Source organism: Marmota monax, unplaced genomic scaffold (genome assembly GCF_021218885.2).
Source record: "Marmota monax isolate L192 unplaced genomic scaffold, Marmota_monax_Labrador192_F-V1.1 WCK01_AAM20220418_F8-fsc00064, whole genome shotgun sequence".
NCBI classification, from domain to species: Eukaryota; Metazoa; Chordata; class Mammalia; order Rodentia; family Sciuridae; genus Marmota; species Marmota monax.
In genome coordinates, this window is record NW_026694542.1 from 1,473,260 (window position 1) to 1,495,931 (window position 22,672).

Genomic DNA, 22,672 nt, shown 5'->3' on the forward strand with positions numbered 1-22,672 from the left:
CCCCCTCCCCCTCCTCTCTCCATTCTTCCCTCCTCCTCCCCTGTCTCTCTCCTTCCTGATCATGTGAGGTGCTTTCTTCTGCCATGATGTTCTGCCTCACCTCAAGCATCTAGGAATGGAGCCAGCCTTCTATGGACTAAGACCTCTGAAACCGTGAGCTATCAAATTTTCTTTCCTCCTCTACAGTTGTTCTGGTCAGGTCTTTGAGTGGCAGAAGCAAAAAAGCTGATTAAAACAGGATCCCGGTGTGCTTTACCACTGAGCTATATCTACCTCTTGTCCATTTTTTTTTTTCAATTTTTATTTATTTATTTATTTTTTAATATCTTTAGTGTTTAGTTGTAGATGGACAATACCTTTATTTATCTTTATGGGGTGCTGAGGCTCAAACCCAGTGCCTCACACATGCTAGGCGAGTGCTCTACCACTGAGCCACAACCCCAGCCCCTTACTTGTTATTTTTAGTTCTTGCTAATTTGCGGATGCTGGCCTGGGACTTGGGATCTGCCTGCCTCGGCCTCCTGAGTCACTGGGATGACAGGTGTGCGTGCTGTTCTTTAATGTCCCATGTTTTCTTCTCTCTCATCCCCGCCTCCTCTTGCAGCTTTTTCTCCTCACTGTAGCCACAAAAGTGCTCAGAATGTCAGTGACAGAATGGCCCTCCCATTCAGAGATAGCACTTCCAGTGGCCTGGGACACTTTCTAATTTCTAAGGACATTCAGGGTAGGGCTGGGGATATAGCTCAGTTGGTGGAGTGCTTCCCTCACACGCACAAGGCCCCAGCACCACACACACACACACACACACACACACACTCACACACTCACACTCACACACAGTTCAAGGTAGTAATCTATGACTCCTTAGTAAAACACAGCCAAGCTGGGAGTGCTTGTGTATGGGTGGGGGGCTATTTCAAAGTCCCCTGTGGTCTCTTGGAGTGGTCCACTGGCCAGGGTTGAACTGACTCTCTCATGGGTGTTACATGTTTTCCCACCAGTTCTCCCTTCCTTCCTTCCTTTTCTTTCCTTCTCCCTCCTTCCTTTTTTTTTTTTTATGGGGAATTGAACCCAAGGATCCTTAACCACTGAGCTACATCCCCATCCTTTTTTTTTTTTTCTTGAGACAGTTTCTCGCTAAGTTGCTTAGAGCCTAGCTAAGTTGCTAAGGCTGGCTTTGAACTAGAGATCTTTCTGCCTCAGCCTCCTGAGCTCCTGGGGTTACAGGTGTGAGCCACTCCATCCAGCCCCAGGTGGTCTTGCGATGTCTGTAACATCAGGAATAATGGATGGATCCCCAGTTGTCATTGACCTTGGAGTGCTAGGCTACTCCCATTGTATTGACTCCAATCCCAACACGCTTACTTCCCGGAGCCTAAAACAGCAGGTCTAAGAGTGAAGGGGAGGGAAAAGAGGCACCGAGAGAGGCCTGTGGAAAGGGAGAACGTGGCACAGATGCATGAAAGAAGAAAATGGGGGTCCCTCAGCTGATTGGGCCTGACGGACTCCATCCTGGCGCTCTCTGACTCCATTCCAAGGCTTCAGTGCTTTTTCTCTGAGCCACTTCCTCTTGCAATTATCTGCATTCCAGGAATAGGCCTGATGGATAAGCATCACTCTGACAAAGGACTGAAACTACTTCAAAGCAACAGCCTGGAAGCACAGTTCAACCCACCATAGACATGATGAGACATCTCCCGGAGCCTGAGCAGTGATGCCATATCAGAGCCGAGGTTGCCCCCTGAGCAGGAGTAATCTTCTCGTGATCAGAACAGAACCATCCCTCCAGCCATGGTGACCTTTCCAGAGCCATACAGAACCAGTCCTGAGATAATGATCAACCAGAATGACCTGACCAGGACGACCTCCCCAGCAGCTATGCAAACCTCCTTCATTGCCCTTTTCTGTAAAACCACAAAGTTTCTGTCAGTCCCTGGAAGACAGATCTTTGGTCACTGTGCCCCAGTGTCGGTTTGTCCCAGTGTGGCTGTGTTGAAAAACTCCTTTCCTGGGCTGAGCTGGGGATGTCCTTCCATGGTAGAGCACTTGCCTGGTATGTTGCAAAGCCCTGGGTCCCATGGAGAGAGAGAGAGAGAGAGAATGCTCCAGAGCCAGTTCTCCCTTTCTCACCCTTCACCACGATTCATCTCTTTGATTGGCATATAGGGACAAGTGGCCAAGTTTGTCTCTTGGCACCCCCAGGGCCAGTGTCTTTGCCCAAGGACACTAGTAACAGTGCTCGATTTCAGCGATGCTGTCTCTGTGACAGAGTCGGCATTCACACCACTGTTTGTAGAATTGATTTTGGTTGACAATGGCATCCTGAGAACTCACCCCTTAGTCCCTTCTGCAGGTGGCCTCCGGGTTCTATGCCTCTCCATTCTTGGGCTGGGGCCTGTAGGCGATTCCAGCATGGAGGGAACATACTGGGTAGGTCCTCCTGCCTGGCGCAGCAGGGTGATCCCTGAACCTTGTGAGCTTCAAGTTTTCCTTCAGATCTTAACAGCTGACTAAAATCATCTTGATGTGCTTCTGCTGTTTCCACATTTCCTAAAAACAAACACAGAGTACAGCAGTGTGGTACACTGGGCGTGGTGGCACACCCTTGTAATCCCAGTGACTCAAGAGGCTAAGGCAGGAGGATCACAAGTTCAAGACCGGCCTGGGTGATTTAGCAAGATCCTTTTTAAATAAAATTTAAACTAGGGTTTAATCCCTAGTACCAGAAAACAAAAGCAAAGTACAGCATTGTTAGATGCCACCCTGAGCTGCTTACGGCCGACTCTGCCTCAACTGGTGGCGGCATGAGTGAGGGGATTTCAGGAGAGCACAAGAATTCTGGAGCCTGATGAACGTGGGTTTGCAATCTGGGTCTTCTAACCAGCTGTCCATCTCTGGGAAAGACTGAACCTGTCTAGGCTGTTTTTTTTTTTTTTTTTTTTTGGTTCCAGGGATTGAACTCAGGGGCACTTGACCACTGAGCCACATCCCCAGACCTTTTTTTTTTTTTTTTTGTATTTTACTTAGAGACAGTCTCACTGAGTTACTTAATGCCTTGCCATTGCTGAGGCTGGCTTTTACAATCCTCCTGTCTCAGCCTCCCGAGCCTCTGGGATTACAGGCGTGCACCAACATGCCTGGCTCTAGATTGTTTTTGTAGCAGAGGATGGAGCTTATGACAGAGTTGTGGAGCAGGATGGGTACAGGCCAGGAATGGGTTCTTGTTCCTGGGTGTTGAAGAATAAAATACCTGTGGTGTGGAACCAAGGCAAGTGTAGAGCACAAGTTTTATTAAGAAAAAGATAGAGATAGATTTTTCCAGAGAGAAGGGGATGGGTGTCCATAGGAGGGGGTGAGATTGCTTCCCTATAGGCCCCAGAACCCCTCTTTATAATCATTCCCTTCTTTTTCTTCCCCGTGTACGTGACTGGGAGCAGGAGTGCAAAGGTTCACTGTTAGCAGCGCACTGTTCTCTGATAACCAGTGGTCTCTCTTGATCCCCATCATTCATTACCTACACTGATTGCCTGACCTTTGCCCCTGCCTCAGTTTTCTGGGGAATGTGACATAACCTGTCCACTTAGGCCAGGGCTGCAGGCAAATTGCTTTTTGGCAAAGAAAGCATGTGGGGGTCAGCACCGTGGGCCCATTTTACAGAATTATTCTCTTCATGTTCCCACAATTTACATCTGCCTGTCCCCTAACACAGGCAGCTCATAAGGGACCATTAAGAAATGCTTGTGTCTAGATGGGTGCTGTGCTGCACTCCTATAATCCCAGCGCCTCCAGAAGCTGAGGTGGGAGGATTGCAAGTTCAAAGCCAGCCTCCTGGGTTCAATCCCCAGTACCAAACAAAAGTAAAATAAAGGTTCTTTCTTTTTTTTTTTTTGTCCTCATTTCTCTCCTGAGCCAATTCTTTCTGAATTCATGGGCCAAGGGATTTTCTTACCTGCCTATCTTCCCCAGAAGCAGAGATTCATGCATTTATTGAGCACGGATCCCAGGCAGGTCACAGAGCCTCACCACCATAACAAAAGAAGAACTGGTAGCTCCTTTGTGGACAACCAGGAGTGATATCAGATAGCACTGGTGGGCAGATGGTAGAAAGGAGAGCAATTTAGTGGAACAAACACACCGACAAGTCTTTCGCTTAAAGAAAAGAGACACAGGGGCTCGAGTTGTGCTTGCCTCACATGTGTGAGGCACTGGGTTCAATTCTCAGCACCACATATAAATAAATGAATAAAATAAAGGTCCGTGAACACTAAAAAGTATTTTTACAAAAGAGACACAGGTCTGGGGCTGGGGCTCAGTGGCAAAGCACTTGCCTAATACATGTGAGGCGCACTGGGTTTGATCCTCAGCACCACATAAAAATGAATACAGGTATTGTGTCCGCCTATAACTAAAAATATTAAAAGAGAAATAAGGAAAGAAAGAAAAGAAAAGAGCACTGGCGTTAGTGACAGGGCTGTTTGCAGGGCGGGTGGCGGGGGGGGGGTAGGTTTAGGAATGTTCATCAGCTTTAGGTTCATTTCTAAGGGTATGATTCCCTGTTCCTTGAACTCTGAGGTAGGCCTGCTCAGTGGGCCTTCGGGAGCGAAGATTAGCTTCTCATATCCTGCTGCGTTCTTTCTTTTTCTTTTCTTTTTATTTTTTTTGTGGTTGAACCCAGGGCCTTGTGCATGCCGCACTCTGCCAGCTGAGCTGTGTCCCCTGCCCCCTGATGCATTGTTATACACATCTCCGCCTGCAGTTAAGAGAACGCAAACCACAGTGAGTGAAATGTCAAGGGCCCTGAGAATTTGCTCTTTTGGTGGATCCTCAACAGTTTTTAATCCTTTCTGTTGTTTGTCCTCGTCGTCATGGCAACAGCATCCTGGCCCTAATGAGGCACCTGGGCTCTGAAGCTCATTTAAAGGGATGGCTAAGGCACATACCAAGCTTTCATTTATTAACTAATTTTTGCAGTACTGAGGATTGAGCCTACGGGTGCTCTGCCACTGCATTACATCCCCAGCCCTTTTTATTTTTTTATTTTTTGAGACAGAGTATTGCTAAGTTGCCCAGGTGGGCCTTGAACTTGCCATCCAGATGGAATTTTAGAGGTAAAAATGGCCCAAAAGCTAAAGCATTGAGCATGCAATTATTCCTTTACCTTCTCTGCCCATCCTGGCCTGCACTTGCACTTGGAGGGAAATTCAGCAGGAGGCTGACTTAGAAATTGGGACAAGGGACAGAGGCGAAAGGCTATTTTGTTCCACTGTGGCATATTGATGTTGTGAGCATTCCCTTCCTGGACTCACACCCTACATAACGTTCCTGCTTCTGAGGGCTCCTGACAGAGGTGACCCCCTCCCCCTCCCCTTTGTATTTGAACTTGGCCCTTCTTTCTGCCTCACTGTCTTCCCCATCTCCACATTCCACTTTCCAAACCACAGATAAGACTTTGCATCCCCAGGTTGTGCTGAGACCTGTTTGGTGTCCTTGAACTTCATCCCTGATGTGGTATAGCCAAGTAGGCAGGCTTCTAAGGATCAGCCATAGGCCACTCCCTCCCTGCTCTTTCACCCCAAGAATCATTTCTGTTTTTTTGGCCTCGTGGAACTTCATTGATTTGTTCTTTTTAAAAAATATTTTTAGTTGTAGAGGGACACAATACCTTTTTTTGGTTTATTTAGTATTTTTTTTATGTGGTGCTGGGGATCGAACCCAGTGCCTCATGCATGCTAGACAAGTGCTCTACCACTGAGCCACAATCCCAGCCCTAATTTGTTCTTTATATAAACACAAATTAAATATGTGGAAGAAATGTTAATGCTTTGGGGAGGATTAAGACCGACTAGAGCCCTTAGGAATGGAGTTTCCTATCCATGGAGGTGTAAGACAGACTGGGTGGGCTAGAGATGTGGCTCAGTGGAAGAGCACTTACCTGGCAGGTGTGAAGCCCTGGGTTCGATTCTCAGTACTAGAAAAAAATTTAAAGGGAAAAAAAAAAAGGAGGCTGGTAGGCCACCCTGATGGGCTGTCCCCCTTTACTTCTCTCAAATCACTTCATTATTTTTCAAAGTGACACATGGTCATTATGAAGAATTAAAGCAGGACAGAAAATGAAGAAGACATTATCTCAGATGCTGCCATCTGGACAGAAATCTGTCTCCTGGTAGAATTCATAGACTTTTCTTAGACCTAGAGAGATGGCAGTAAGAGGGAATGATAGGCAGTCAGTGGCTTTGAAATCCTTCTGGATCACGGATCTCTGGCTATAGCTAGACCTCAGATTTCTTTTATTAGAACATGGTACGTGCGTTCACTCTCTCTCACACACACACACACACACACTCACATGTACATACATTCACAAACCCAACTTTGTACACAGTTTCAGGGGATTCATGAGAAGCCTCTGCCACAAGAATCATTGGTGATATTTGTGTATCCATGGGCAGGTACATTTAATTTCATAATGGAAACATTTCAGCAGCAGAAGATAAAACATGCATGCAATATTTTGACACATACCATACCCCGCCAACACACACACACTCAAACTATTAAACTGAGCAAAACTAGCTCCTGTGACTTTTTCCATGAATATATATTTATTTGTTACTTGTTATGTGCCTAGTTATCAGCTGGCACTTTCTCTCTAGAAAGGCAAAAGCTTTAAAAATTTGAAAGAAGAAAAAACTTCCATTTGAGAAATTTCTACTGGCTATTTTTTAGTTTCCTTTTCCATGGATTAAAAACAGACCAGCACTAAAATACTGGGGCAGAGCAGTGTGGTAAGAGGAAAAGAACATGTTTGGATCCCAACTTTACCAGTCCCTCAAACTTGGCAAGTTACTGAACTTTCCTGAGCCTCAATTTCCTCACCAGTAAAATAGGAGTAATGACATTTTGGTGTCTATCACCATTAAATGGGATACAATAGTGCTTTGATATGCTCAATAAATAAATGCTTGCAGTGGTTGTTAAAATGATCATTATTCTATGCAGTCTTTAGACCATGGTATACAGTAAATGCTTCATTAATGTTAACTCCCTTAAAAAGCAGGGTTGTACCAGGTGCAGTGGCTCATGCCTGTAATCCCAGAGGCTCATGAGACTGAGGCAAGAAGATCGAGAGTTCAAAGCCAGCCTCAGCAACAGCAAAGTGCTAAGCAACTCAGTGAGACCCTGTCTCTAAATAAAATACAAAATAGGGGTGGGGATGTGGCTCAATGGTCGAGTGCCCCTGAGTTCAATCCCCGGTACCCCCCCCCCAAAAAAAAAGGCAGGGTCAGTGCAGTATTCTGTGGTCACCATGGTAGGTGAAGGCTGTTGGGCTAGTTGGTAAGTTACTGCAGGATGAGAATTTCTCTTAGTCTGTTTTCTGTTGCTAATGAGACAAGCCATAGAGTGGATAAGGTTATAAAGAAAAAAGGTTAATTTGGGCAGCTGATTCTAGAGGTGCGTGGTCATGCCTCTGGTGCTAGCCTTCTTGCTGGTGGAGTCCCTAGGTGGCATGGGGCCTCACAAAACCCTGGACAGGGAGCATGTGGATGTGGCTTCTGTCTCAGCTGAGACAGGAGAGGAGAAATAAAAGGTAGAGAAAAGACAAAAGGAGGGAAAAGGAGACTGCAGCTTTCTTCTGAAAGCCTTGACCTTCCTTGACCTTGGCCTTCACTTGCGGGCCAATATGCCTCCCAGGCCTATAACTCCCCAAGCCGGTTTTTCTTTTCACTCTCAAATTTCTGGGAAATCTGTTCATCTTTACTCACAATCTTGAAGTTACTAGAAATTCACTTACTTAGGAAAATTGCCCTGTGCCATGTACGAATTTTGAGAATAGACTGAGCAAATGGAGAGGTGATGGTTTAAGGAACCTTCACAGCGGGTACACTGCAAACATTATCTATGGATCAGACATTATCTATGGAGACAGTGTCAAAGATCCTGAGAACAGTCAGACCACCAGAACATCTTGTCATCACCAACTGATGTCCTCTCTAGAGACCTTCAACGCCATCCCTCACAATGTTTCCTTTAAAAAAAGGAGGACTGAGCAGGGCAATGTGGCAGAGACCTGGGATCCTAGTGGCTCAGAAGGCTGAGGCAGGAGGATGGCAGGTTCAAAGCCAGCCTCTGTAATTTAGCAAGACCTTTAGCAACTTAGTAAGACTAAGGGCCGGGGATGTGGCTCAGTGGTTAAGCGCCCCTGGGTTCAATCCCCAGGACCCATAAATAAATAAATAAATAAATTACATGCATATGTAAAGGAGGACTTGAGACTTCCAAGACGTGTCTCGCTCTCAGACAGCCCACGTCTACCCTTGAATGTGTACTCCTTGCTTTCCAGAATAAATCTCTTCTTATGCCTCTGACACATCTTGCAGGTTTTTTTTTTTGGGGGGAGTGAGTACTGGGGATAGAACTCAGGGACACTCGACCACTGAGCCACATCCCCAGCTCTAGTTTGTATTTTATTTAGAGACAGGGTCTCACTGAGTTGCTAAGCACCTTGCCTTTGCAGAGGCTAGCTTCGAACTCTGTGATCCTCATACCTCAGCCTCCCGAGCCACTGGGATGACAGGCATGCACCACTGTGCCCGCACGAAGGGATTCTTGACATATACATGTTGTAGGAAAAAACTGCAGCCAGGCATGGTAGCACATGCTTGTCATCCTGGGGGCTCCAGAGCCTGAGACAGGAGGATCACCAGTTCAAAGCCAGCCTCGGCAAAGGTGAGGTGCTAATCAACTCTCTAAATAAAATACAAAATAGGGCTTGGGAGGGCTGGGGATTTGACTCAGTAGAGTGTTTGCCTCAAATGCACAAGGCCCTGAGTTCAATCCCTAGTACCCCCCCCCAAAAAAAAAAAAATCCTGTTGTCCTGACTCCCCTCTCCTCCAAACCCCAGGGACCTCCTCAGACTCCCTCCAATGACAAAGGCACCAGTATTCAGTCACAGGAGGGGAGCTGCATCCTGATGACCTCAGTTTAGAGAACCAAATGACCTCTGAACACCATGGTTTAAGTTTCCACCCCTCCCTAACATGAAACAGCGGAGATAACAGTTCAACAAGAGTTTTTGTTGGGGACGAACTACATTCAAACCATAGCAGAAGGGCCAGGTGTGGTGGCACACGCCTGTCATGCCAGCGACTTGGGAGGCTGAGGCAGGAGGGCTCATTTTTTTCTTTTTTTTTCCTGTCTGGGTTCAATCATCAGCACCAGGGAGGAAAAAAATGTCGTTTTGTTCTGAGTCATTAGGAATCCGAAAGGGAAAGCACACAAACAGCCCCACCCAGCAGATGGGACCCTAGGAATAGGGCAAAGTTCAAAGTTGTGCAGCAATCACCACACACAGAAGTTCTCTATTTATATTTCATACGATTTATCCCCAATATATATTTTTGACTAATGATAGTTGGCACATCCTACATTATTAGTAAAATTTAGGTTTATATTTCTAGAAATATCCAAAAAGGAAACAGCACAAATTGCTCTTGGCCTTGTATTGTAGGAAGAAGTAATAATGATAGCAGTTTCTTACAAATAAGCAGCAAGGGCTTTATAAAATGGGAATAGCATTGATTTTGTTCAGCACTTTAAGAATTTAGTTTCTGAGCCAGGCGCCGTGGCGCATGCCTGTAATCCCAGCACTTCAGGAGGCTAAGGCAGGAGGATTGCGAGTTCAAAACCATCTTCAGCAAAAGGGAGGTGCTAAGCAACTCAGTGATACCCTATCTCTAAATGAAATACAAAATAGGGCTGGGGATGTGGCTCAGTGATCGAGTCACCCGAGTACCAAAAAGAAAAAAAAAATAAAAAAGAATTGAGTTTCTGGCCAGGCACAGTAACTCATGTCTGTAGTTCTAGTGATTCTGGAGGCTCAGGCAGGAGGATTACAAGTTTGAGGCCAGCCTTAGCAGCTTGGTGGGACCCTATCTCAAAAATTTTAAAAGGGCTTGGGGTATAGCTCAGTGGCAAAGTGCCCCTAGGTTCAATTCCCAGTGTCACCGAAAGCTTGGTTCTTGTCCCTGATGCCAATCCAATAATGAGGACATGGTTTTGACAAAAAGGAAAAAGAAGGTTTATTGTTTTGATAGCAAAGGAGAACTCTCATACCAGAGGCTGTGATTCTGCCCATCAGCAGGAACAGGGGGCTTTTAAAGAGGTGACTCAAAGGCTACCTTCCACTTGTTCTCTGTTGGAGTTGTCATTCACCTGTTAATTTGAGAGATAGTCATTTCTGAGATCTTCTGGTACCATCCCTAAAGTCTAGATTACTGAATTTTTATAGTGAGTGTGTTCTAAGGACAGATAACTCTGCCCAGGATGGGGAAGAAAGGTAATCTGTTTCCCCTGAGATTATGGATGGGAGAAATTAGGGAGGAGCAGGGAGAGAGGAATAGAAAGAAACATGTCCATCAAAATTAAGTTGCTGTGGCAGAGCAGCAAGGGCTATTTATAGTCAAAGCATAAAGTGGACCATGGTTACTTTTCCACACTGTCAATTTCTACATTCTATTTCTATGGAAAATTGGGTGTCTCTTCCTGGTGAAAGAGGGTAAAGTTGGGGGAAGTAACCCAAAGTCCTATCAGGTGGATTCTCTATTTATTCTCTATCAGGTGGGGCATGGACAGTTCAGGGCATTCAGCATCAGAACAGCCCAGAGGTCCACAGTGGCAGATGGCAGGTGTCTGGACAAGGCATACATAGGGCAGGTATCAATAAACAAGATAGCAAAGCATTACTTTTTTTTTTTTTTGGTAAACAATTAGCACAAAAGCAATTAGTATTTCAGCCAGTCCGTGAAAACCAGAAAGACAGTAACTCATAATTATATCAGTGAAAAATAGATCAATTTTATCCATATGGAAGCTTAGGAAGATTTGTAGGTCTATGAGAGCAGGCTCAAATTAACTCAGGACAAACTTGCAATTCTAGAGTCCTTTGTGGATCATTATTAATAGGCACTCCCACACAAGAATCCTTCCTTTGTAGACTCTAGCTTTATTTATTTCGGGTTAGATTGACACAAGAGTACATCTTAAGTTACATAAAAAAAAAAAGCATTGTTTTTCCTTTTTTTTTTTTTTTTTTTTTTTGTAGTTTTTCATTTTAAATGTCCATGTAGGACTGTGCTTAGGCTATACTATCCTGCCAGGTGTTTAAGACCAAGTTGGTCAAAACTGACCTTGTTCCTATCTACTCTTAATAGTCAGCTGAAATTCCTTAGAGATCACTCTTGTGGTTGTATGTGAATCCTCTTTAGCTTTCTGCTACCAGGGGTGCCATCTGCCAGGATGGGTCAGAGTCCTGATGACCATATGTGGCTTCTCTTGGAAGCATCAGGGACAATTCTGTCTCCAGTGACCCTCCTCTTTGCAGAATGTGCATTGGTTAGTTTCCTGTTATCTAGGGTCCTCTCAATCTCCCTGATCAGCAGATTGGGTATCTCATCAGAATTTCAGGGCCCAGAGAGGGGTCCCATCATTCTCTGCATCCTGGCTGACCTTAGAGGAAAAGGGCCAAAATGTTGGATGCTTTTTCTTGGCCCTTTTACTTCCTTGACTTTGGTCTTCGAGTTTTTGGTTTTAAACTCCCAGCAAGCCAGTTTCACCAATCTTAAAGAGGGGGTAACAGGGGCTGGGGATTTGGCTCAGCTGGTAGAGTGCTTGCCTTGCATACACAAGGACCTGGGCTTAATCCCCAGCAACTAAAAAAAAAAAAAAAAAAAAGAGAGAGAGGAAGTAAAAGGTTATAACTTCAATTTCTATAATTTTACAGTTGCCCCTTTCATAATTGGGGTTAGTATTAGTACTGGAAGTCAGCATTATATAATATCTGTCCTGTAGGTGATGGCTTATAATCTCAAATTAACCCAGGTTGTTTTTTCAGAAGTAGTACCTCTGCAAAACACTAATGGGCACTGCAAATTGGTATAGCCAATATGGAAAGCACTATGGATTTTTTTTGTAGATGGACACAATACCTTTATTTTATATATATATATATTTAATGCGGTGCTGAGGATTGAACCTAGTGCCTCACACATGCTAGGCAAGCGCTCTACCACTGAGCTACAGCCCCAAAAGTGGTATGGAGATTCCTTGGAAAACTGGGAATGGAACCACCATTTGACCCAGCTATCCCTCTCCTCAGTCTATACCCAAAGGACTTAAAAACAGCACACTACAGGGACACAGACACATCAATGTTTATAGCAGCACAATTCACAATAGCTAAACTGTGGAACCAACCTAGATGCCCTTCAGTAGATGAAAGGATAAAGTAAATGTGGTATATATACACAATGGAATATTACTCAGCAATAAAAGAGAATAAAATCATGCCATTTGCAGGTAAATGGATGGAGTTGGAGAATATAATGCTAAATGAAGTTAGCCAATCCCAAAAAACCAAATGCTGAACGTTTTCTCTGGTATAAGGAGGTTGATTCATAGTGTGGTTGGGAGGGGGAGCCTGGGAGGAATGGATGAACTCTAGTTATGGTAAAGGGGAAGGAGGGAAAGGGAGGGGGGGCATGGTGGTAGGAAAAGCAATGGAATGAGATAGACATAATTACCCTAAGTACATGTACGAAGACACGAATGGTGTGACTACTTTGTGTACAACCAGAGATATGAAAAATTGTGCTATATATGTGTAATATGAATCAAATGCATTCTATTGCCATATATAACAAATTAGAATAAATTAAAGAAACACAGGTAACAGTTATAAGGTTTACAAGGAAAATACAAAATGAAATTAACAGAGCAAAAAAATCAGTTTAATAGCTATGAACCACGAAAAATGATTTTTATAATCTTAAACCTTTACTTACTTATATATTATACCCCCTGTTTGAGGTCACAGTCATCTTTACAACAAAAATCAATCTTTTGAACACAACTTTAAATGAGCTGAAGTCTAGCCTATTTTGGAGCCATTCTAACATGGAGTGAGGTGGGAGGCAGAGCCTTATCTCAGATAAGGTGGAGGCTCTTCACAAATAATACAATACAACATTACATCTGGAACATGAATCAAAGTTAGGCTAAGAGAGCTTTTAACTTTCTTTTTGTGGAAAAAGTGGCAGAATGATTCCATGTTGCACAATGTCACCTTTAAAGAGATCAGACTCTCCTTATTATCTTTCAAAAACTCATTTAAATTCCAGTTGCAGTGTGGAGAGTACCACAAATTTGCATCTATAGCTTACTGAAAACAGGTTACTTTATTCAGCTATAAAACATCAAATGACATGAATATATGCCAACCAAATTTGTTATTTCTATACAAATCTGAGACTATTGCTACAGATAATTTTAGTTTGGAGAACAAGCTTGGTAAAGTGGTCTCCTAAGCTTTACATTTAACTAAGTTTAACTTTAAAAGTACAATTTAGAACCCAGAGTGTACAGTAGCAATAATCACAGGTCTGCATGGGTTAGAGTACTAGCAGAAATCAAAGGATCACCTTAAATCTCTTCTACATTCAGGAAACAGTGTTAAGGATCAGAAATTGACTTTGTCAAAGCAAACAACACAGGTCTTCAAGTGACAGTGTGGCCCTTGTATGTCAGATACAATGTACAAAAGAGAGTACTTATTGGTTATCTTGTCAGTAATCTTACATAAACTTTCATTTTATAAACTTTTATATAACACTTATATAAGACTTAGATATAGTTTTCAAATGCATACATATACCTAGTCACATATATTTAGGGTATCAACTATATTTTGTTATAACCTAAGTAACAGTTATTTGTTTAACTAGTTACAAAGTAATCACTTATGACTTTAATATATGACATGCCTGTAATCCCAGCGGTTTGGGAGGCCAAGGCAGGAGGATTGCAAGTTCAAAGCCAGCCTCAGCAAAAAGCGAGGTACTAAGCAACTCAGTGAGACCCTGTCTCTAAATAAAATACAAAATAGGGCTGGGGATGTGGCTCAATGGTCAAGGGCCCCTGAGTTCAATCCCCGGTACCCCAAAAAACAAACAAAACAAACAACAAAACAAAACAAAACAAACAACAACAACAACAACAAAAACAGGAGAGAATCACTGAAGCCAGGGCTGACAGATGGGAAACTTTAAAACAGACACACCTGCAGGTACAAATGTCTTCCACTTACTTGACTTTACCAACTCCAACAGCAAGATTGTATAATAATCCAGAAAGCTATTCAAAAGCCAGATGGTTACAGTAAAACATTATCTTAGACAGGCTTATCCTGTAGGTGGTCCTTTCTTCAACTCACTTTACCTCTGACAGACCAACTCCAGTTGTAAGACTGTTCAAAAAAGAAAAACAGAGAGACCACCACAGAGAGGACCCCCAAACCATGGCTGACAGATGGGATCAGTGCAGTATTGGCTATGTTTTAAAAGGAGGTAATAACAGATATAAACAAAATGAAAACACAGTCAACCGGAGGGAGTTCCCAAACCCAAGGCCAACAAACAGATGAGAACCTAGAATAGATCTGAAGGGAGTAAATATCCTGCTTAACCAGGACTCCTACACCAGTGGTGCCACAGGTGTCCCCACAAACAGGGACCAGATGTTCCCATGAAGAGGAAACAGGTGTGTAAAATCAAAGGTCTTGGCGTGCACATGGGGGACTTACCAGATGGCCAAGGGTGTTGTGACTTTACTGAGTTCAGTTTCCTTTTTCTCAAAGTGGACCACAATGGGAGAGAAAGCAGAAGTTCTCCAAAGCCAAAGGAGCTTTGGCAGCTGCTGGGAGGGTCCCTCAGTCCCTCCCTTTGCTCACAGGAACTGCTCCTCTGGTTCAACCCATAGCAAACTCACCCATCTCCTAACGCTCTAGCAGTTGGCTCTCAACAAGTTCGTTAGCATCTTGCATCCCAGCATGAAAGTGGGGTTCTTTGGAGAGCCAGGCATGAAAGTGGGGTTCTTTGGAGAGCCAGGTCTGCCCAAGAAAGCTGGAGTGGGGGCTGCTCTTGGGTCCCATCTAGGGTGCCAAATTTGTTACCTTGTCCCTGATGCCAATCTAATAATGAGGACATGATTTTGAGAAAAAGGAAAAATAAGTTTTATTACTTTGCTAGCAAAGGAGAAACCCAGAGGACTCCCATCCTAGAGGCTGTGATTCTGCCCATCAGCAAGAACAGAGGCTTTTAAAGAGGTGACTAGAAGGCTACATTCACGTGTTCTCTGTTGGAGTTGTCATTCACTTGCTAATTTGGGGATAGTCATTTCTTTTCTGAGATCTTCTGGTGCCATCCCCCAAATCTGGATTACTTAGGTTCTATGTTGTGTGTGTACTCAAGGACAGGTAAATCTGCCTAAAATGGGAAAGAAAAGTAATCCTGTTTCCCCTGAGATTAGAGAAGGGGAGAAATTAGGGAGGGCAGGAAGAGAGGAAGAGAAAGAAACATGTCCATTTAAAAAATAAGTTGCAGTGGCCAAGCAGCAAGGGCTATAGTCAAAGCATAAAGTGGACCATTGTTACACCAGCACCATAATAAAAAAAAAATTTAGTTTTTTGCTTTAAACACTTCTAGGAATATTGCATCTGGTTGTCCAATAAAGGTAATTAATAATGCAGGGTTATTAATAGATATATATGTGCACGTGCGCGCGCACACACACACACACACACACACAGGGGAACCCAGGAACACTCTTTCACTAAGCTACACCTCCAGTCCATTTTATGTTTCAGAAGTTACCCAAGGTCTCTAAGTTTTCTAGGCTGACCTTGATCTTGTGATCCTCCTGCTTCAACCTCCTAAGTCTCAGGGAGTATAGGTATGCGCTCCTATGCGAGGTGAAACAAGTACTTTTTATGTCTACCTGTTTAATATGCCTCAAGTCAGGTTTATTTTAAAATTTTTTTTTATTGCTGCCTTTAATTATACATAATAGTGAGACTGGTCATGCTGCCTTCTTACATGCACATAACATACATAATTCCATCAATCTCATTCTGCAGGACCTTTTCTTTCCCTCTCCCCCTCTTCCATCTGCTTGCTCTGCTGATCTCCCTTCTATTATTATTATTATTATTATTATTTCAATTAGTGCATTGTAATTATACATACAAACAGGATTCATTGTAGTGTATCAAGCCAGATTTCCTTAAAACATTCTAACACTAGGCACGGTGGTGCACGCCCGTAATCCCAGCAGCTCAGGAGGCTGAGATAGGAGGATTGTGAGTTCAAAGCCAACCTCTGCAAAAGCAAATCACTAAGCAACTCAGTGAGACCCTGTCTCTAAATAAAATACAAAATAGGACTGGGGGTGCAGCTCAGTGGTTGAGTGTCCCTGAGTTTAATTCCCGGTACCAAAAAAACATTCTAACAGTGACATGCAGTGCCCTCTTATCTGTCACCCATCTGGAAGGTAGCCAAAGAGTAAGTAGCTATAGCAGGCACTGCTGCCCACTTTTAGGAACCAGCAGCCTGTATGCTGGGAAAAGGGGAGGATATGGGAAGTGATAACTCCCGGCCTTGATGCAAGCTGGGGACTAAAAGATCTAAGTCAGCGCTGGGTTCTAATCCACAGCTATCACCTCACTTTTGCATCTTTGATCTGTTCCTTCCCACTGGACACTTGCTTCCCAGGCTGCTAGTTACACCCCCACATTCCTTAACAAAGCAGAACTGATCAGCAGAGACCGACTTGCTGAACATGGTGTCGTCCAAGAACGGCCCTCCTGAGTCACTGATCATTCGGGGCTTCCCTCTTTAGGACATTTCTCCCCTACCCCCACATGCCTCTGCAGGTCCCCTGTACAAGGCTACAGTTGTTCCAAGGGCTGCCATTGACTTATTCATGCAGGAAATTCATCTTGAGGACTGAGTAGACACCAGGCATCGTTCTCCTGCTGGGGATGCAGCAGTGGAAACACAAACCCTGATCCCAGCCTTGGTGGGCTGTGCATTCTATTAGAGGGAACAGACGGCACATAGATCAATGTTAATTGGGAGAAAGGGCTAGAAAGAAAATCAAGTCAGGTACTCAGGAGGGGGAGGCAGGAAGATAGCAAGTTGGAGACCAGCCTTAGTGGCTTAGCGAGATCTGGTCTCAAAAAGGTGCCATCCTGTGTGGGGGCATGACTCTGTGATGGTGTCACAGTGACCTTGCTCATATCTGCTTAGGCAATGTCTTGAACAGTGGTTTATCTGAGTCTTGGCAGAACGCCTTGTGATCTTCATGGACATGGAGGGAGCTGCTATGGGGCCACCTTCTGTCGAGCAGGGAGCTGTCCTGAGACACTGCATGCACTGGGCCTCTTAGTTGTGGTAGTGGACTTCTTGGTGGGTGAGACAAAAGTCACAGGGACCTAGCATCTTTGGCTTATTCTTTTTGCAATCTGTAAATTACCTAAATTATTCTCTTTGCTTTAATACATGATCGAAGTTTGAAAGTGGCTCCTTGTAACCTCACTGATTCACCTGGTCAGGAGGTGGCCTTGCCAGGAGTGAGCTTGATACCTGCACGTCTCGTTTCTGCTCTCCAGGCGAGCAGCCCAAGGCTCATAAGCTCACCATCTCCTAGGAGTGTCCTTAGCCATCTTGCCTGTCAACTTTTCTTCCAGGCATGTTTCATTTCTGCTCTGTTGAATTGCATTTCTTGTTTCCAATCCTTCCTTTCAAACCACACCACTCTCAGAGTAATCTTTTCTTTTTCTTGGTACCAGGGATTGAACCAGGGGTGCTTAACTACAGAGCCACATCCCCATCCTTTTTTTTTTTTTTTTTTGTATTTTATTTAGAGACAGGATCTTGCTGAGTTGCTTAGGTCCTCCCTAAGTTGCTGAGGCTGGGTTTGAACTCACGATCCTCCTGCCTCAGCCTTTGAGTCCCTGGGATTACAGGTTGGTGCCACTGCAACTGGCCATAGTAATCTTAAAATGCCATTTTGTACATGGTGCCCTAAAGTTCACAGATTGTAGGTTGACATGCTTTAGCTTCTTGTTCAAGACTCTTAACATTTGGTCATTCATTACTTCTTCAAATTTCTTTCCCAAGAATCCTCTGTATCAACCTTTTCATCTCGCCATCTTGTCCAGCATGTGGGTCTTTGAATTTGCCAGATTGGCATCTCCTGGAAGGCCTAGGCTAAGTATCACTTTCTTTTTCCCTGATATGTTCCTCCACCCTGAATTCTCTGAAACTGCAGGTGACTGAATTCTCTGTGGGCTTGCAGATGAGTCAAAAGTAGGAAATGACTGGAGAAGCTTGGCTTGGTGGTGTACCCCTGTAATACCAGTGGTTTGGGAGGCTGAGGCAGGAGGACCTTTATTTTATTTATTTATTCATATGAAGTGCTGAGACTCAAACCCAGTGCCTCACACATGCTAGGCAAGTGCTCTGCCACTGAGCCACACCTCAGCCCTCCTATTTTTTATTTCTAGACAAGATTTCCCTAAGTTGCTTAGGGCCTTGCTAAATTGCTGATGCTCCCTCCAACTTGTGATCCTCCTGCCTTGGCCTCCTGAGTTACTGGGATTACAGGCGTGTGCCACCACACCACATTCCTGTTGAAAACAGCAGTGTAGGAGACCCCTAAAATTTGCCATATAATTTTGCTGTCTGCATAGCTGTGGGGTGGAAGAGGAAGAAAGGTCTACAATTGTAGCCAACTGCATAAGGCTGCTTGGACCCCATGAGGGGTAGGAACCCCTGATGTAGGCAGAAGATTAAACCCCATTAGGATTTGGCGTTATCTCAGCTAAGTGTCACACTGGTATCTCAGCTAAGTGTCACACTGGCTTATCGTTAACCTTTCTGAATCACAGTGTACTCATTTGGAAAACAGAAATTATATCTGCTCTGCTTACCCTACTGACTTTCTAAAGGAATAAATAAAATACTTTACATAAAATTGCTTTTAGATGATTGAGTGCTCTACAAATCTCATTATGCCACTTAATTCCAGGCCATGTGGTTCCGTGTATTATGTTCCAGTTGACATCATGTCCTGCTTATCTCAAAATACTAAGTTCATCTTTATCTTTCGTTCCCTCCCCCTGGTTGTCTGAGTGCTTCATTGGTCTGGAGTCCATTGCAATTACCTCAATCATAGCCGCAAGCAAAGCTTTGGGATCAGACCCTGACAGCCCCCGCTCTGTTGATCAGGTTATAGCAAGGCTCCTGCATCATTGTAGAGCTTGTTGAAGAGGAAAAGAAACTCACTGCAGATGGGTCCCCTCCTCTCCGAAAGGAAATGAACATATTATTTAAAGCAGTGCATCTCAAATTATCCCTGGTGAAGGACTTTCGTCTGTCTTACTTGCTTTCTTCTTTTTTGTACCAGGGATTGAATTCAGGGGCACTCGACCACTGAGCAACATCCCCAGCCCTGTTTTGTATTTTATTTAGAGACAGGGTCTCCCTAAGTTGCTTAGGGCCTCTCTCTTGCTGAGGCTGGCTTTGAACTCTCGATCCTCCTGCCTCAGCTTCCCAAGCTGCTGGGATTACAGGCGTGCACCACCGCCTGGTTTTAGTTTTGCTTTCTGAAACATCGTATTAATATTTTTTAGAAAATTAAGAGAAAAATGATAAGACCTGTAAATTACGAACTATGTTTTTTTTTTTAAACCATTAGATTCCATAGACAATTGACAAAATAACTACGAAAATGTCTAGATCTTACTTGCAATTTCTGTGCTTTTGGTGGATTTGGAAGCAAACAGTTCACAAAGAGTACAGATTTAAAGGCTACACAGGTATTTCAAGAAGATGAAGTCCAGTGGAGAATCTGATTAGCTGATAATCAATGGATGGTCTCCCCTGGTCCAATCAGCTTCAAGGGATGAGTGATCCCATGGTATACATGCCACCAGTTGACAGAGGATTTGGTTGATTTGGTTGAGAACAACCTGGCAGAGATACCAGTTGGGAGATTCATGCAGGCATGCAATAGAAGATGATAGCTTGCTGTTTTCAGGGCTGCCCTTTGAATGCAGCATCCTCAGCTGGGAACTGGAGCTCTGTTCTGCAGAGTACGTGTTTTGTAATACACAGAGCAGAATCTTTAAAAAGATATGCAAGCGGGGGTTGCATATCTAAGCACCTTAGTGAGACCCTGTTTCAAAACAGAAAATAAAGAGTTGGTGATGTGGCTCAGTGTTTAAACACCCCTGGGTTCAATCCCTGGTACATGAAAAAATAAAAAATAAATAAAATAAGAAAAAGCAGTGGGTAGGATGGCAGGGGATCAACCTCTAGCTCTGTACAATGGGTTTAATAACGTCTAACTCAGAATTATATAGGTTGTCACAGGCTAAAAGTAAACACACCTTACAAATACCCAAGTGTTTGCTGAAGCTATTTAAGAAGTCCAAACATGGAATTGTTAGGAATTAGTAAATAAGAAAGCTTTCCTTGTGAATTTCAGCTGTTATCACAGCTATGTAATTCATGTATAAAATTATCCCTCAAGAAAATCCGTGTATCGTGTTTTTTTTTTTTTTTTTTTAAAGCATGTAAGTGAACAGTTAGTTTTATTTCAAGAATTTTTGTAAAAATGGATGACTGTGGCCGGGTGTGGTGATGCACACCTGTCATCCAAAGACTCAGGAGGCTTGAGGCAGGAGGGTTGCTGAGTTCAAGGCCAGCCTGGGCAACTCAGTGAGACAGTCAATAAAAAATAAAAAATGTTAGGGATATACCTCAGGGGTGGAGCGCCCCTGGCTTCAGTGTCTTTCTCTCTCTCTGTCTCTCTCACACACACACCCACACACAAAAGGAAAAGAGAGAGGAAAAAAAAGGACATCTAGGATCTGGGTAAGGATGACAGGATAAAGTAGGACCATAAACACTCTTTCCTCTAAGACCTGATGAAATGAAAAAAACGTTATCTGTGACAAACGTTCTGTGAGAGCGAGGTCACAATCATAAACCAAAGCTTCATGAAAACTCAAGTGGAAGGAAACCCTCTGCCAGACCATAGGATGCGCCCCTCTGCCCACACTAGAACCGTCACAGCACCCTGTGTGGCCACAGGTGGTCAGGGAGTTGCCAACCAGTAAGTGGATTTCATATAAAGTCTGTCTGATTTCTACAAAAGTAGGCTCTTTCCCCAGGGGCCTGCTTCCCTGGGTCAGAGCTCTCTAGCTTCCACAGCCCCCTGCACCTACCACCTGCCCAGAGCCTGAGGGCCTCTGAGGCTGCAGCTCCAGAGAGGGCATGGGTTTCACCTGACAGAGGGACAAAACCAAGATAATGCCCCAGAGGCAATCAGCGTGGGGGCTTGGTGTCCAACCTGTTCTTCACCATCTCACATTTCACTCCATTTGTTTATGGCTCCGCTCTGCTGGGGGCCTGTCTACAAGCAAACGGATGTGTTTATGTACATGTGGACACTCGGTGCCTCTAGACTACAAAAGCCACACCATGTGAATTTTATATTCCTTCCACTCAAAAGTTCAGGACTTACAACTTGCCACATTGTCAAGTTTGACCTGCTGTAGACCAAGAACTATTTTCTGGAAGTGAATTCAAAGTTTCTTTCTTTCTTTTTTTTTTTTTTAAATATGGAACGCTTCACGAATTTGAGTGTCATCCTTGCGCAGGGGCCATGCTAATCTTCTCTGTATCGTTCCAATTTTAGTATATATGCTGCTGAAGCAAGCACTCAAAGTTTCTTAATTTGTCTCATTACTGTGTCAAAAACAACACAAGGGCTGGGGTTGTGGCTCAGTGGTGGAGCGCTTGCCTGGCACGTGTGAGGCACTGGGTTCGATCCTCAGCACCACATAAAATAAATAAGGTATTGCGTTTATCTATAACTAAAAAAAAAAAAGTATTAAAACAACAACATAAGAAGCCTGGTGCAGTGATGCACGCCTATAATCCTAGCAACTCAGGAGGCTCAGACAGGAGGATAGTGAGTTCAAAGCCAGCCTTAGCAAAAGTGAGGTGCTAAGGAACTCAGTGAGGCCCTCCTCTCTCTAAATAAAATACAAAATAGGGCTGGGAATGTGGCTCAGTGGTTGAGTGCCCCTGAGTTCAATTCCCAGTACCCCCAAAAAAACCCAACAAACAAACAAACCCCTCCCCAAACCCACAAGACCATACTTTTATTATTTTTAATTTTGGGGGGCACTGGAGATTGAACCTAGGGGTGCCTTACCACTGAGCTGCATCCCCAGTCCTTTTGAGACAGGGTCTTGCTAAGTTTCTGAGGCTGGCTTTGAACTTGCAATCCTCCTGTCTCAGCCTACTGAGTTGCTGGGATTACAACTGTGCACTCATGCCCCGCTAGTGTTGCACGTTAACTTTTATTAAAAAACAAGCGAACATCTTTATCAGATGCTTCAATTCTCATTTCTGTCTGTAGGCAATGATCACAGTATAGACCCAACACAACAAAAGCAATCAACACAGGCTGATAAAGTGGTAGGTACCAGGGCTGTGCTCAAACAGGGAAGAAAATACCAAAGGCCAGTTGGAGATTCAGGTAGAGTCTCCACAAGTGTCCTCAATACTGTGATTCTGATATGAAGTAGTCACACCCTCAAAAGAGTGCCTGGGCCAAGGACTCAGCTGGACTGCTTTGAACTTATAAAGAATAGATGTATGGACCACAGTGCCGATCTATCTGCGGCAGTCATTCAAGCAGATCAAATTGCAAGGACTGCCAGCAGAGCCCAGAACTCGAATAAGAACAAATGCTCTTCAGTTT

General features: G+C 44.0%; 1 long non-coding RNA gene and 1 other non-coding gene across 2 annotated transcripts; both read right to left on the reverse strand.

The window, feature by feature from the left end:
• Window positions 1-34: 34 nt before the first annotated feature.
• Window positions 35-22,007, reverse strand: LOC124076448 (uncharacterized). The gene is made up of 3 exons (XR_009224562.1): window positions 14,142-22,007; window positions 3,950-4,086; window positions 35-2,550 (listed from the first exon to the last, which is right to left on the reverse strand). It is a non-coding gene; the product is annotated as an uncharacterized LOC124076448 (long non-coding RNA).
• LOC124076608 (U6 spliceosomal RNA) lies at window positions 21,516-21,622 on the reverse strand. Its single transcript, XR_006846399.1, has one exon. It is a non-coding gene; the product is annotated as a U6 spliceosomal RNA (small nuclear RNA).
• Window positions 22,008-22,672: the final 665 nt, after the last annotated feature.